The 13,465-nt window shown below is 42.7% G+C and overlaps 1 pseudogene; it reads left to right on the top strand.

Moving 5' to 3' along the window:
- The window catches only part of LOC124529118 (forkhead box protein H1-like), a 68,469-nt pseudogene extending 57,935 nt beyond the window's left edge, over positions 1-10,534 (top strand).
- Positions 10,535-13,465: the final 2,931 nt, after the last annotated feature.

Raw genomic sequence — 13,465 nt, 5'->3', positions numbered from 1 at the left:
CAAAAAACTTCATGATGAACAAAATGTCAAAATTTTGAATGAAGACAGCATTTGATCAGGATCAGACCAATGTAAGGGGAGCAAAGTAAATGTTTAAAGGTGGGATCAGATCCTGTTTCTGTGTAAAAGGTGATATTTTGTTTAAATATTAACATCCAAAGTTCTTACACTAGCCTCTAACACTACTTGTAAAAGTTTACCTGCAACAGAATCAGAATCACCTGGAGTCTTGGGTGTCTGGGTGGCTCAGTCAGTGGAGCATCCAACTCTTGATTTCGGCTCAGGTCATGATCCCAGGATTGTGAGGTTGAGCCCCACATGGAGCTCCCTGCCCCTTTCCATCTGCCGCACCCCCCCCCCCCGCCCACTGACCCTGGCAAGCTGAGTGTGGAGCCTGCTTGATATCCTCTTCCCCTGCCCCTCTCCCCTACTCATGCTTTCTCTCTCTCTCTCTCTCTAAAAAAATATAAATAAATAATAAATACTTTTTAAAACCCATTAAAAAAAAATCACTTGGGGTCTTGTTAAAGCACCAATTGCTAGATCCCACCTCCCCAGAGCTTCAGATTTAGGAACCCTGGGTAGGGCCCAATAATTTGCATTTGTAACAAGTTCCCAGGAGATGCTGAGGCTGTTGGTCTGGGGTTCATGCTGTGGAAACCAACAGCCTGCAGTATTTTTTACTTCTCTAAATTCATCCCCCATTACTTCCCATCTTCTTTCGCTGCTCCAGCCACTCTGACCTTTTTGGCCTTCAAGCCAGCTCCTACTTCAGGACCTTCGCAATTTCTTTCCTTCTGTCTGGAACATTCCTCCCCTAGATAACCACAAGGCCACTCCTTCCTTGAGTTCTCAGATCAAAAACCCTTTTAATAAGGTTTTTTCTCAACACACCATATAAAATACCAAACTTGCCTCACCCTTGTCTGTAGTGCTTTATTTTTCTCCATAGAGCTTATCACCATCTGTTCTTTATCTATTTATTATTTTTCTCTTCCCTCAAGAATGTAAGCTCCATGACAGACATTCTATACTTATTTCAATATTAATTCCAGAACCTAAAAAGTACTTGGCACATAGGTGCTCAATAAATATTTGAAAGAAATGAATGAGTGAGGGAATGAATGGATGAATGAATGAATGAACGAATGGGAATTGGGCATTCACCTTAGACTATTTCCACATCTGTTTCCAGGTTGCATAAGTGGAGGGAATAGTCAAATTTATCATGTGAATCTGAGCAAGTCACTTAACTGCAGCCTCTTCCTGCAAAGTTTTATTGTAAAATCACCTTAATTGGCTTAATCAACCAAAAAAAAAATGACATTAATTCAGTAACCAATACCGGAAGCTTCCAATTCCCCGTTCTGTTTTACCCACATTGCTGACTTAGTGTGCATAGAGGACCACTTAAGGTGGCTAAAATTATAATCCTTCTACCCTGTTGCCACCTGCTTCCAATAGCTGTAAACCGATCTGTTCCTATGAAGAATCATCTCCGAGCTTTTATTTCCTTAAACTATTTTTTTCTCTCATTCTCCTCTATCACACTCTTTATTCTCCCCAGAGAGTCACCTAGTTTTGCCCAGCTAAGAGTCATTCCACCTTCTTCTTTACCAAGTGGCTCCAATTTAAGTGTCTATTCTCCTCATAAGACTCAGGGTAAGCCATGATTAGGAATCGTGTTGGGATGATCCTGTTTCCTTGGCTAGCAGCTGGTGAAGGCATGTGCAAATCACTTAGTTCCAGTCTATGGTCATAGACTACTGAAGACCTCAGGAAAATTTAACTGCCTCTCACTAAAGAGACACTGGAATCAAAGAAATCAAAGATCCTTCTACTATCCAACATCGTGGTACCTGCATCTGACGTCTAGACCTGCAGCAACAACTTTGTAACCTTGAGGGAAGCTAGTGGAGGATAAAGGAGAGATAACTGAGGGGAAAAAAATAGAAAGACATTGGTTCTTGATTAATCAAGGAGCCAATGAGCGAACAACACTGGAGCTATGCTTTCTTGAGATTTCTTGGTATGTAGGACAATAGGGTTAAGACAGTTAGGTTTGGGGTTAGGAATCATCACTTGCATCCTTCCTCATATGGGGACTGTGCTCAGTAGCAACACTACAACAGCCCAGTTAAACACACAATCTGTATGTAAGGCAAGCTATATATCACATGTACAACTTTGCATCCTGGAATATAGCTCTTTCCAACCGCCATAAATTGCTTCCTGGGAATCAAATGCCTATTGTGGGGCATCTCATGCTGAGGTATCCATGTTAAATTTCAGGTAGATCCCAATCTCTTTAAGGTACCAAATAAATACAAACATCTGCTTCCTCAATGTGGCCCAGAAAGAAGTTGGTTTACATCTATCAACCCATGAAAGGAAATAAGTGGTTTTTATCGTACACAATGACCAAAAATAGTAATCATCGCTTATTATTATTATAAGATGCGATCTAGGGGAGAAAATTTATCGTGAACTTTGTAGGACCTTTTTATACAATCAGCTCAATAGAGTTTCTACACAATTTCACAGATAAAAATGAAAGGGCTATGTGACATTTAAAAGAGCCCCTATAGATACTCATAATTTGAATAATTGTGATATGTTTGTTTCAGATATTCTGAAATCTCTGAATCAAAACCATTATAATATAACTATCAAATATCTCATGACACTAGGGGCACCTGGCTCAGTTGGTTGAGGGTCTGACTTCGGCCCAGGTCATGACTCCGTGCTTCGTGGGTTCGAGCCCCACGTCGGGCTCTGTGCTGACAGGCTCAGAGCCTGGAGCCTGCTTCAGATTCTGTGTCTCCCTCTCTCTCTGCCCGTCCCCCACTCTGTCTCTCTGTCTCCCAAAAATCAATAAACATTTAAAAAAATATTCAAATATCTCATGACACTTAACTGTTTATTGCCTCATAAAGTATTTGCATCACTGGGCTTTTTTCTTTTCAAAGTTTACTTTTAGAAGTTCATTCTCAGGGAGCCTAGGTAGCTCAGTCAGTTAAGCGTCCAACTCTTGACTTCCGCTCAGATCATGATCTCATGGTTCATGAGATCAAGCTTTGCATCGGGCTCTGTGCTGACAGTGAGGAGCCTGCTTGGGATGTTCTCCGCCCCTCCTCTACTCCTCCCCCTGTTGGCACTCTCTCTCTGTTTCTCTCTCTCTCTCTTCCCCCCACCTTTCTAAATAAATAAATAAATGAATAAATAAATAAACAAACTTCAGAAGCTGACTATCTCCCAGTGACTTGTTCTCACTGGGTCACTGCTGCAGTGTAGTTAAAATTGTAAAGTTCTGCTTTGTTTCACATTTTTTGTCAGCTCCAGCTCCAGCTCCAGCGCTGTATTGGCAAGGGCTAGGGGTTTCTTCTAGAGTTTGGCTAATACTCCTTACTCAGGAAACCTCCAGATGGACATCGCAGAGATGCTGGTTCAGTTTTTTTCTTTTCAATTTGGACATGTCATGCACAACCTCACTGATGTATAAAACATCAGTAGAAAATGTAGAAAAGTTATTTTGCTTTTTGCCTGCGTATACCCTTTTTATGATGAGCTGAGATGTTTTTCCACAGGCAAAAGTTTTCCTAAAGAAAAACTATAAAAAATAAAAACCTAAAATAGAATAATTTAAACAGAAACTTTGCATTCAGATTTTTACAGTTTCCTGCATAAAAAAATAGAAGATGCTGTGAAGTCTCTAGGAAAGCAAAAATGTCTAACTAGAATGACACTTTTGAGAAGGCGTAGGGGATGTCCAAATTGCATCATGTTGTATATTTCAAGATTTAATCATCATGGGTCAGATTATCCAAGAGGACTCCACCCTGAATTTCGGAATTGTATTTGCTATTATCATGCTCTCACGAGAATGATAAGTAAATAAACATTGCCCAATTGTTTTAGGTGGATATTCCAAGGCACATAGAAATCATGATGTAAAAATATTGCCTTTGCAGGATTTCTTTATGGATATCTAGTTCAGAAAATATTTTGAGAACATGGAATCACCTGAGTATTGTTTTACTGCTGCTATAGTTTTTCACTTGCAAACCTTTTGAAACTCATACGAATACTATAACCATATTAGAACATACAAAAACAGGAGCGCCTGGGTAGCTCAGTCGGTTGAGCGTCTGACTTCAGCTCAGGTCATGATCTTGCAGTCTGTGATTTGAGCCCGGCGTCAGACTCTGTGCTGACAGCTCAGAGCCTGGAGCCTGCTTCAGATTCTGTGTCTTCCTCTCTCTCTGGCCCTCCCCCACTCACGCTCTGTGTCTCTCACTCAAAAAAAAAAAAAATGAATAAATGTTAAAAAAAATTTTAATAAAAAAAAGAACATACAAAAACACTATGAATTCCTTTGTAAAATAATGAAAATAAATAGCCCTGGTTCTTACCTTTTCCTTTTATGGGGAAGTATAGTTTCCTTCTACTGGGAGTTAGTGGAATGGTTTAGATCAGTCAGATTTGACTGATCTAAATTTATATCCTGAATCTATCGATCCATGATACTGGACAAATCCATTAACATGTAAGACTCTTAAATTCTTCATCTGTAAAAATGGGAGGAAGAAGGGCCATAGCTCCCCATACTCATCTGTCATAAGGTCCTTCACACTGGATTACAATTGTCTGGTTACTTGTCTGTTTCTGCCATGAAATTACGAGTTTCCTAGGGGATAGGAGAATGTCTTTGGAACAGGGGTCCTCAACCTTGGCTGCACATAAGAATCACCTGGGCAGTTTCCAAAACCCTAGGACCCAAGCTTAACCATTTAAATGATTATCCCTGAGGGTAGACCCACATGTCTTTCTTAGATTTCTCAGATGGGTTCACCTAACATGAACCAAGAGTGAGAACCACTGCACAGTACCTGGTGTACAGGGGACATGTTGAATAGAATAAGTAAACCTAGTCCGTAAATGAGTGAAAGATGTCACATACCACATTATAATATTGACCTATCCATCTTCCGCCACTAGTCTGTGAGCTCATAGTATGAGAAACGCCATTATGTTTGTTTTCCATCTTCATCTAACACAGTGTCTTATTGGCTTTATACCCTTGGGCGTGTATTAAGAGTTCGATGGTGGGTTGAGAAAGACAATATGAAATAAGGCAAAAAGAGTTTCCTTGGTCAATTAAATGAAAGATTTTTTAAGTAGATAAAAAGCGTAAGAAAAGATTAGATTTGCTCATGTATCTCAAATGGAAAAAGAGAAAAACGAGTTCTACTTTCATATGTACTGTGATAATTCCATAAATATAGAACTATGTACTAAATAGCCAGTATACAACAGACAATTTTGCCTTGACTGGGTACCCGGAGAAAATTAGGAAACAAATGGGCGAATGCACCCTTTTTGGCTTTTATCTGGACTGCTTTGGGCTCTGCAGGAAGAGCTGAGCCCATCATTCAGGGAGGACAGTCTCACAAACATTAATGTACACAATACATTATTTACTGGATGGTCATTTCTTAGAAACTGTTTTGAGTAGCCAGTAATGCCAACTTCCAATTTTAGTGAATGTTTGCTCTTATAGTCTCCCCCACAGTGTGAATTAGATGAGATTTGCTTGCTCCCCTGGCCTAAATAAGGCTGAAATATTCTTAAACTCTACAAGACAAAGCCACAGACTCTCATCTTTGAGTATGAAACGTTTACTGAATTTATCCTGCAAAATTCTTTCTTCAGCATCAAAATAGTTTAAAAGTGTGTGTGTGTGTGTGTGTGTGTGTGTGTGTGTTGCTTGTTATTTACTTGTCTACTTTGGTAAGTTCATACCCATTAAATGTTTGATAGGATTATCATAACATGTTAAAGAAAATTTTCACAGGAAGTTGTATATGTGAGTACCAATTGGTACAAAAGCAAAAGAAAAATTAAAATAATAAGTGTATAAAATAAAAGCAAAACATAAAATTGGCCAAGTATTTGACAGCTGTCAGTGTCACCCAAAGATACTTCACCCTAGAAGCAGCAGTGTGTTTCAACCTCCAACATTTTTTGTCACTCCTATAAAAGCAGCCTTGTTAGTTCTGCCCTCAATGCCCCTGAGGTTTGAGTCCCAACTCTTCAAGACTATTCCTTTTACCTCTATGTATTAGTACCAGCTGAGGAGCACTCCCTCTTCAGAGGTCTGAGTCCCAGTTCCCTGGGGTTCCTTCTCCAGACTTGAAAGCTTTAGTAGCTTCAATCTTTTATTTTTGTTCTCCCAGCCCCACTTTTTGTGCAATTATTACCTCTATATTCCATTAGTCTTTGCTTTTTCATTTTCAGCTCTCCAACACCTGTGTAATCAACTCCTTCTATTAAATTCTCTATTGAGATACCTAGTGTGGTTTGTTCTTTGCCTGCTGGGACTTGACTAATACACACATGAAGGAGAACTGTGTAGCAGTTGGAAGCAACAAATTAATGTAGACATAAGCAACATTAAAAAATATTGGGGTGCCTGGGTGACTCAGTTGGTTAAGCATCCAACTTCAGCTCAGGTCATGATCTCACGGTTGGTGGGTTCAAGCCCCACGTCAGGCTCTGTGCTGACAGCTCAGAGCCTGGAGCCTGCTTCAGATTCTGTATCTCCCTCTCTCTCTGCTCCTTCCCCATTTGCACTCTGCCTCTCTCACTCTCGATAATGAATAAATGTTAAATAAATAAATAAATAAATAAATAAATATTAAATACAGGGTACTGAGTTAAAGAGCAGGAAACAGAACACGATCATCAACATGATGTTATTTACATGAATTAAAAATAATTCCTTCAGAAAATCAGTTTTTTTTTCAAGAATACATGCAACATATTAGAATGGCGGCTTATGACAGAGATAGGAACCAAAGTGAGATACAGACATAAAGGAGAATGAAGGGAAGGAGGGAAGGAGGGTAAAAGGGAGGAAAGAAGGTATCTATGAAAAGGACTTTGCATGAATCGATGATTATAACATGCCATTTATTGAGATTTATGATTAACTCAACCTTTTGCCCTTAAGAGCATGAGAATCAGGAGTTTAAATTGCAAATGACAGTGGCACTTGGGCCGCTCAGTCAGTTGAGCCACCAACTCTTGATTTTGCCTCAGGTCATGATCTCATATCATGAATTCCACAGCGGGAACTGAGAATGGAGCCTGCTTGGGATTCTCTTTTTCTCTCTCTCAAAAAAAAAATTTTTTTTTTTGAAGTGCGAGTGACCAAAAATCAAACTAACTTGGGGGGAGGTAAGGGCTAATTTCTTGGCTTATGTAACAAAACAAAACAAAACAAAAATCACACACAGCTGAATCCAGGGACTCAATTACACCATGTTATATTACTCTGTCTTTTGCTTTTCTCTGAATTGGTTTCTATCTAGCACATTATCTCCACAACAAAGCACCTAGAAAATCAAGGCTTTTATTTTAGTGTATAAGGCATCTGAACATTATTTTTTTTTTCTCTCCTTTATCATCACTCTGGCCAAAGTTATAGGATAATGCTCATTGGCTCTGATTGGTCTGCTCAGGTCATGTGCACTTCCTGAACCAATCACTATGGGGACAAATACTTTTTATTGGCCAATCATGAGTCATTCTCCCCAGAGAGTGGTTTCAGTTTCATGGAACCTGTTACTAGAAGCAAATTCTTCAATACAACCTCAATCCCATTAAAATGTTTCCAAAACTGCTCAATTACTATTAAAGAATTCTACAATGGCACTGTTCTTTCAGTAGGAATATTATATCTGGGTACATCACAGAGGTAGAGCTGGTCTTTAAAGAGAGGACAAAGAACATGACTCACGGCCATGTGGCTTTATTTTAGGCATGCTGTGAATTCCTCTTGCCTAAAATATCTTCCCCATCTGCCAACCACAGTCTTAAATTCCAGTTCCACTACTGAGATTCATTGTTGTGAGCCTATAACATGGACCCTCCAACTGCTTTGGAAAAAGTAAATGTCTCTTTGAATTTATCAGCTTTTTAAAAAATGTTTATTTATTTTTGAGAGAGAGAGCATGCCCAAGCAGGGGAGGGAAAGGGACAGAGGATCTGAAGCGGGTTCTGCACTGACAGTAGTGATTCAGGTGTGGGACTTGAACTCACATACCTCGAGATCATGCCTTGAATCCTGAGATCATGACCTGAGCCAAAGTCAGGTGCTCGACCAACTGAGCCACCCAGGTGCCCCACATTTATCGGTTTTTAACACCTAAGTATTGATTACCTTATCAGATTAATGATGCTAGGGAAGGCAATAGTGAGGGGTCCCTCAGAGAAAAGAGTCTAAATGTGTTAAACTATCACAAAAGGCAGACTTGGAACTGTGTGGCCAGAGTGATAGGGAAGAGTGAGGAGAAGGCTGGCAGGTGATAGGGGACACTTGAGACACAACCTGTCTAATTCACAAATCCTCTTGGTAAAACTACCCATTACAGCACTTAATTACATCTTAGGAGGGGCGTCCTATGAGAAAATGCCCTAACAAGACAAGTTCTTAATAAGGCAAATTCCATATTTGAGACATGGCTGTAGAAGAGCATCTGTCCTGGGTCTACAGGAAGAAAGAAGATTGTTTAAACAAAAGAGAGCCACCAGGAAGAACCTCAGACTCTAACAACTCTCTTGAAGTATTTCTTGCTTCTAATAGTTATGCATATCCCTAGGACCCTTGTTGATCTTTTCTACTGATATGAAGGTGCCAGTGTCTAAATGGCTTTTTTTTTTTTCAGCTAATGCAGTTAACACAGAGCAATACCCCAAAGCTAGCATCCCATGCGATTTGGGACAAGATACTGTCCTTTCCTATATTGTCCCAATTTTGAACCCCTTATTACTAAGTTTCCTATCTCAGGCTCCATCTTCCTAAAAGTAACTGTAACAATGTATAACAATACAAACCTTCCCCTAAGTTTAGTAAGTAGACTGAAGGAAAAAAAGGAGGGAGGAAGAGAAGGGGAAAAGAAAGGGAGGCAAGAACCACTGGCAGTGATTATCTGCAGGAAAAGGAATGTGATGAAGGTCCAGATAGTTAATAAAAAAAAATAAGCCTTTTCATTCTATATATTTTATTATGGCTTGGTTTTTGTTTACAGTGATCATGAATTCATGAATCCTTTTAGTGACTCAGAATTTAGTAAAATTTGTATTTGATTGATTCTACTTCTAAAAGATCTTTGTTTTAGGATTAAACTTGAGGGAGACGGGGCCAGCTCTGTCGCCTAAATACTGACCACATAGAGAAAAAGTGTATCCTATAAAAGCTGGCGTTGCCTGGAGCTTAAGAATAATGCTTAAGTGATATAAAACCAAGCTGAATAAAAATGCAAAATACTCCAATTCTTTGTTACATCTGCTTTTCTCTTTTTTCAAATAGAATGAACTACTGCTGTTCTTGAGAGTGTCATAAAGATACAGGTCGGTTATGCCGCTCCCCTGGATGGGTTTCAGTCGGTAATAAATGGTTTTCTGAGACGTCTGAGTTAAAGCTCTTATGTAAATAGAGAGAGGCTTACATAATGCTCTTTAAACTAGAACTTTGAAGACAATCTGCACTAGGCATATGAAATCTGTCTGTGCTGCAAATGACATCTGAAAACTAACAGGAAACCATCCAAGAAGTGGTTTAAGAAAACAGGAAGAATAAACACCCACAGTGAGAGCTTCTGATCAATCATTTAACCAAACCTCAACCACGACCAGTGAATACGTACGTAAGAGGTGTATCTTGGGCTTATAGTAATGCTACTAACCAAAGCGCACTTCAGCAGCGCTCAGGAGGATCGTTCATTGTAAATTTCTATGTAAAATTCCCCAGGGGCTGGAGCTGTGCCTTCGGCTGTTTCCCTCCCAGTAAGGTTAGACAGTGCATCATCTCACGGAAGAAGCTAAACTAGTATTGATTTTCCAATTTCTAAAAGGAGTAACCATTTCGAGCAAAGGCACGCTGGGGGGTGGGGGGTGGGGTCTGCGTAAAGGAGAAACACATTGCAAACCGAAAGCGCTGCGGAGATGGGAAGAGGGAGCTGTGGTGAGCGAACAGAGGCTGCTCCTCTCTGCCCAAGTAGCGGGGGGTTGCGAAGTTCTCGCCACAACAGCTGCGACGTTCTAATTCTGTAGACCAGCCAGGAGAGAAGTTTCTCTGCCAAAAGACAGAAATTTCTGTATTGGGGGGGGGGGGGGGAGGCGGGAAGGACCATCTTTCATCCGTTCTCACTCCCGCCTCACCTACGTTACCCCCGGATCCTGATGCCCTCCCTTCCGACCCCCTCGGTGAGCAGCAGGTGGGCGGAGAGCGCGAGCTGGCGCTGGCCGGGAGCTAAACGCCGCCAGACTTTCCCGAGCGCCCCCCCCCAGCCCCTCCCCACCCGCGGCCTCGGAGCCCAGCCCCGCCTCCCCGCCCCGCAATCCCGGGGCCCCAGGCCGCGCACGGATCCGAGGCGACGTGTTCGAGCCCCCGAAAACGAGTGGGCTAACTTTCAGGTCCACCCCCAACCCTGAGACTGCCTTTTCACCCGCGACCCGGAGTGCGCGCTAAGCAGCAGCCAAGTGAGAGCGTGCGTCGGTCAGCGCGCGGGGGAGCCGTGCGGCGGGCGGCCCGAGGGCCCGGCGGGCAGGAGCGCTGGAGGGAGCCGCGGCGCCTGGAGCCTCGGAAAGCATCTGCCCTGCTGGGGCCCGCAGGGGCGCCCCTCTCAGCGCCGCCCCCTTCCGCGACAGCCCCTGCGGCGCCCAAAGGCTGCGCGGGGATGGGGAACCCGCGGGCAGAGACCCCCTCCCGCCCGCATCTGCTAACTTTCCTAACATCTCCCCCCTCACCCTGCCATGTAACACACTATTTACGACCGCGTAGACTCGCGCTCACGCACGCCTGCCCTTTTCCCCAGAAGCCTGAAAGTGGCTGAATGGAAACACTGACACGTGAAAACTCTATTCTGAGTGACTTAGTATCCGCCGCCTTGAGGTTTTAATCTTGCCCTGCTCGTCCCGCCCGGTGCTCCGGGCAGCTGTCCGAACGGTCCCGGCAGTCTTTACTGTCCCTAGGGATGGGGAGGCGAGGAGGAAGGGGGAGGAGGAAACGTGAGAGGTCTGGGGCCACAAGGAATATCCAAGGGGAGACTCCGAATTCTAATCCCAAGAATTTAAGTCCACGTGCATTGTTTCCAAACCAAATGCACATGGCAGCTCTCTTCGGAGCCCTAGGACCCCTAAATTGTATTTTAGGAATAGAGAGAAGGGACGCGCCACCACAGACCATCTGTCCTTGGGGGGTAAGGGTACTGCTTACCTTAATCCTGCCCTTTCCCTGCCCCCCCCCACCCCCGCCGTTGCCAACAGGTTTCAAATATGGGAGAGGCACATACACACGCACCTGGCTCACTCTTCACCTTGGTGGCCGACGCCAGCCACGTGTTGGCCCCAGACAGGGTCAGACAGGCCGTACTTGTCTCGTTGGCATGGGTGCCTGTGGCTGGCATGGTGTGAGATTTCAAAATGTCAGGGCCCTGCTGCGGAGATCGCAGACCAACCTCTTATGAACCTCCCCCGGAAAGAAATGAGTGCGCTTTGTCTTGCCTTTGGTTGTTCCTCACCTAAGAAAATCTTTTTTTCTTTTCCAAACACAACACTGAGGATCACTTGTGTCCTTACACTTCTAGCTTAGACGTGTCTACTCTAAAAGGGTCCGGGGTGCATTTTGGCTGGACTTTCCTTTCTTCTGAGTCCCTGCCAGGGATCTTAACCCCTAGTTTTCCTGGCCTGAGACATTGACTGGTGGCCCATCCTTCTTTGGGACAGCTTCCAATGCTCCAGGTCTACTAGGGGTCGCCCACCAAGCCCCCTGCTCACTAACTACCGCTGACAATAAGAAGTGGAGAGAGCTTACTTCTCTCTCATATGACCTCCAACCTGAGGCTTTGCATGGCGAAGGCAAGGAAAGCAGAGGAGATGGTGGGTGGACATTCCAACTCTGACCTCAGAGAAGGAAAACCCTGAACTAACTGCCTCTCCCCACCTTGCATTGTATTCCTGAAACCTGAAATGAAAATGGAAATTGCTTGATATATGAGGAGACGTTATCTAATTAGGGCGTAAGAAATTTAATCTTTCCAGCATGCAGGTCATATAATTAATGTTAATTTAACGCTCAAATTCTCAGTCATTAATTTTTATTCTCTTAAATGCAGTTTGGCAGGGGCCCCTGATCCATGGCAATGGATTTTACTGGATGTGAAAGCACACTTGGTCTTAGGAGTGACTCACCGTAGACCTTCCCATCCCAATAACAAGATCACATCATGTATGCATTATTAAGCCACATAATTGAACGGTCCATAGTTTGCATATCAGACTATTAAAATAATGTGTTTTGCTTTTCTCTGAACACGTATTGTTCAAGCCTCTGCGAATATGTGGCGATTCTGATAATTATCACCAAATTACTGCAAATGTTCTCTTCATTAACATGATTTCTTTCAAGCATTTTTAAAAATGTGAATGTTATTATGAATTAAGAAACTTCTTACAAAGTTGTGTGAAGTGTGTGTGTGTGCGTGTGTGCATGTGTGTGTGTGTGTGTGTGTGTGTGTGTGTTTTAAGGGACTTGTCACTGGGAGGGAAAGGATATATTTTAAATGGAGGAGGGAGAAAAATGCTTTTGACTAAGCATTTCAAGTGGCTTCCTTTGGTCAAATAAAAGTTTTCTCTCTAGTTTTTTGGGCAGCGTCTAGGCAAGAGACAAACAGAGAAAATAGAAAAAATGAGGGAGAAAAGAGGGAGGGAGGAGAGAGAATTTGAAAGTCACAGGAGAGTAAGAGAATTTTTTTAAGTCCCTACTATCTTGTCCCATCTGGTGTGGATAACTTGTCCCCACAAATAGCCTCCTAACTTTTTACCTGACCTAGAGTAAACTAATATCCTCCCTTTTTAAAATACCAACTCAAATTTTTCTAAAGATAACAGCTCACAATTAACTAAATATTGCTGTCTTCCCCTAGCTATTCTGAGCTATACTGTTGGGAGAAATTATAAGCCGTAAAGAGCCTTTATTGTAACCTCTCCACCACACACAGTTTCTAAAGTTGAATAGCAAGACATTAAAACAGACACACACTACTGCAAAATAAGAGTCTCTTCTAAATGTGAGAAATTTTCATCCACCCCCCATTTCTAGTGAAATTTCCCTTTGAGTGATTTTTAAACTTATAACAAACAGGTCTTTCTGCCGCTGGTATTGTCGCTCCTTCCCGGCACAGCGTCGCGCAGCGCGCGGGTCGCTCTCCTCCGACGGCGCTTCCAACACCGAAAAGCTGCCATCAGCCCCGGTGAAGAGGGAGTTTCACCCACTGGTAATGTCACAAGAGTTTGAGGTTGTAAGGTTTTTCCTAAATAAAAGACGTCACCTCGGGTGGGAGTGAGGAGAGAGAGAGAGAGAGAGAGAGAGAGAGAGAGAGAGAGAGAGAATGAGTTGTGG

This window comes from Lynx rufus, unplaced genomic scaffold (assembly GCF_022079265.1).
Source record: "Lynx rufus isolate CCGP_SWC_20201006 ecotype Redwood Valley unplaced genomic scaffold, mLynRuf1.p SCAF_6, whole genome shotgun sequence".
Taxonomy (NCBI): Eukaryota; Metazoa; Chordata; class Mammalia; order Carnivora; family Felidae; genus Lynx; species Lynx rufus.
This window is presented reverse-complemented; position numbering and strand designations above follow the sequence as displayed.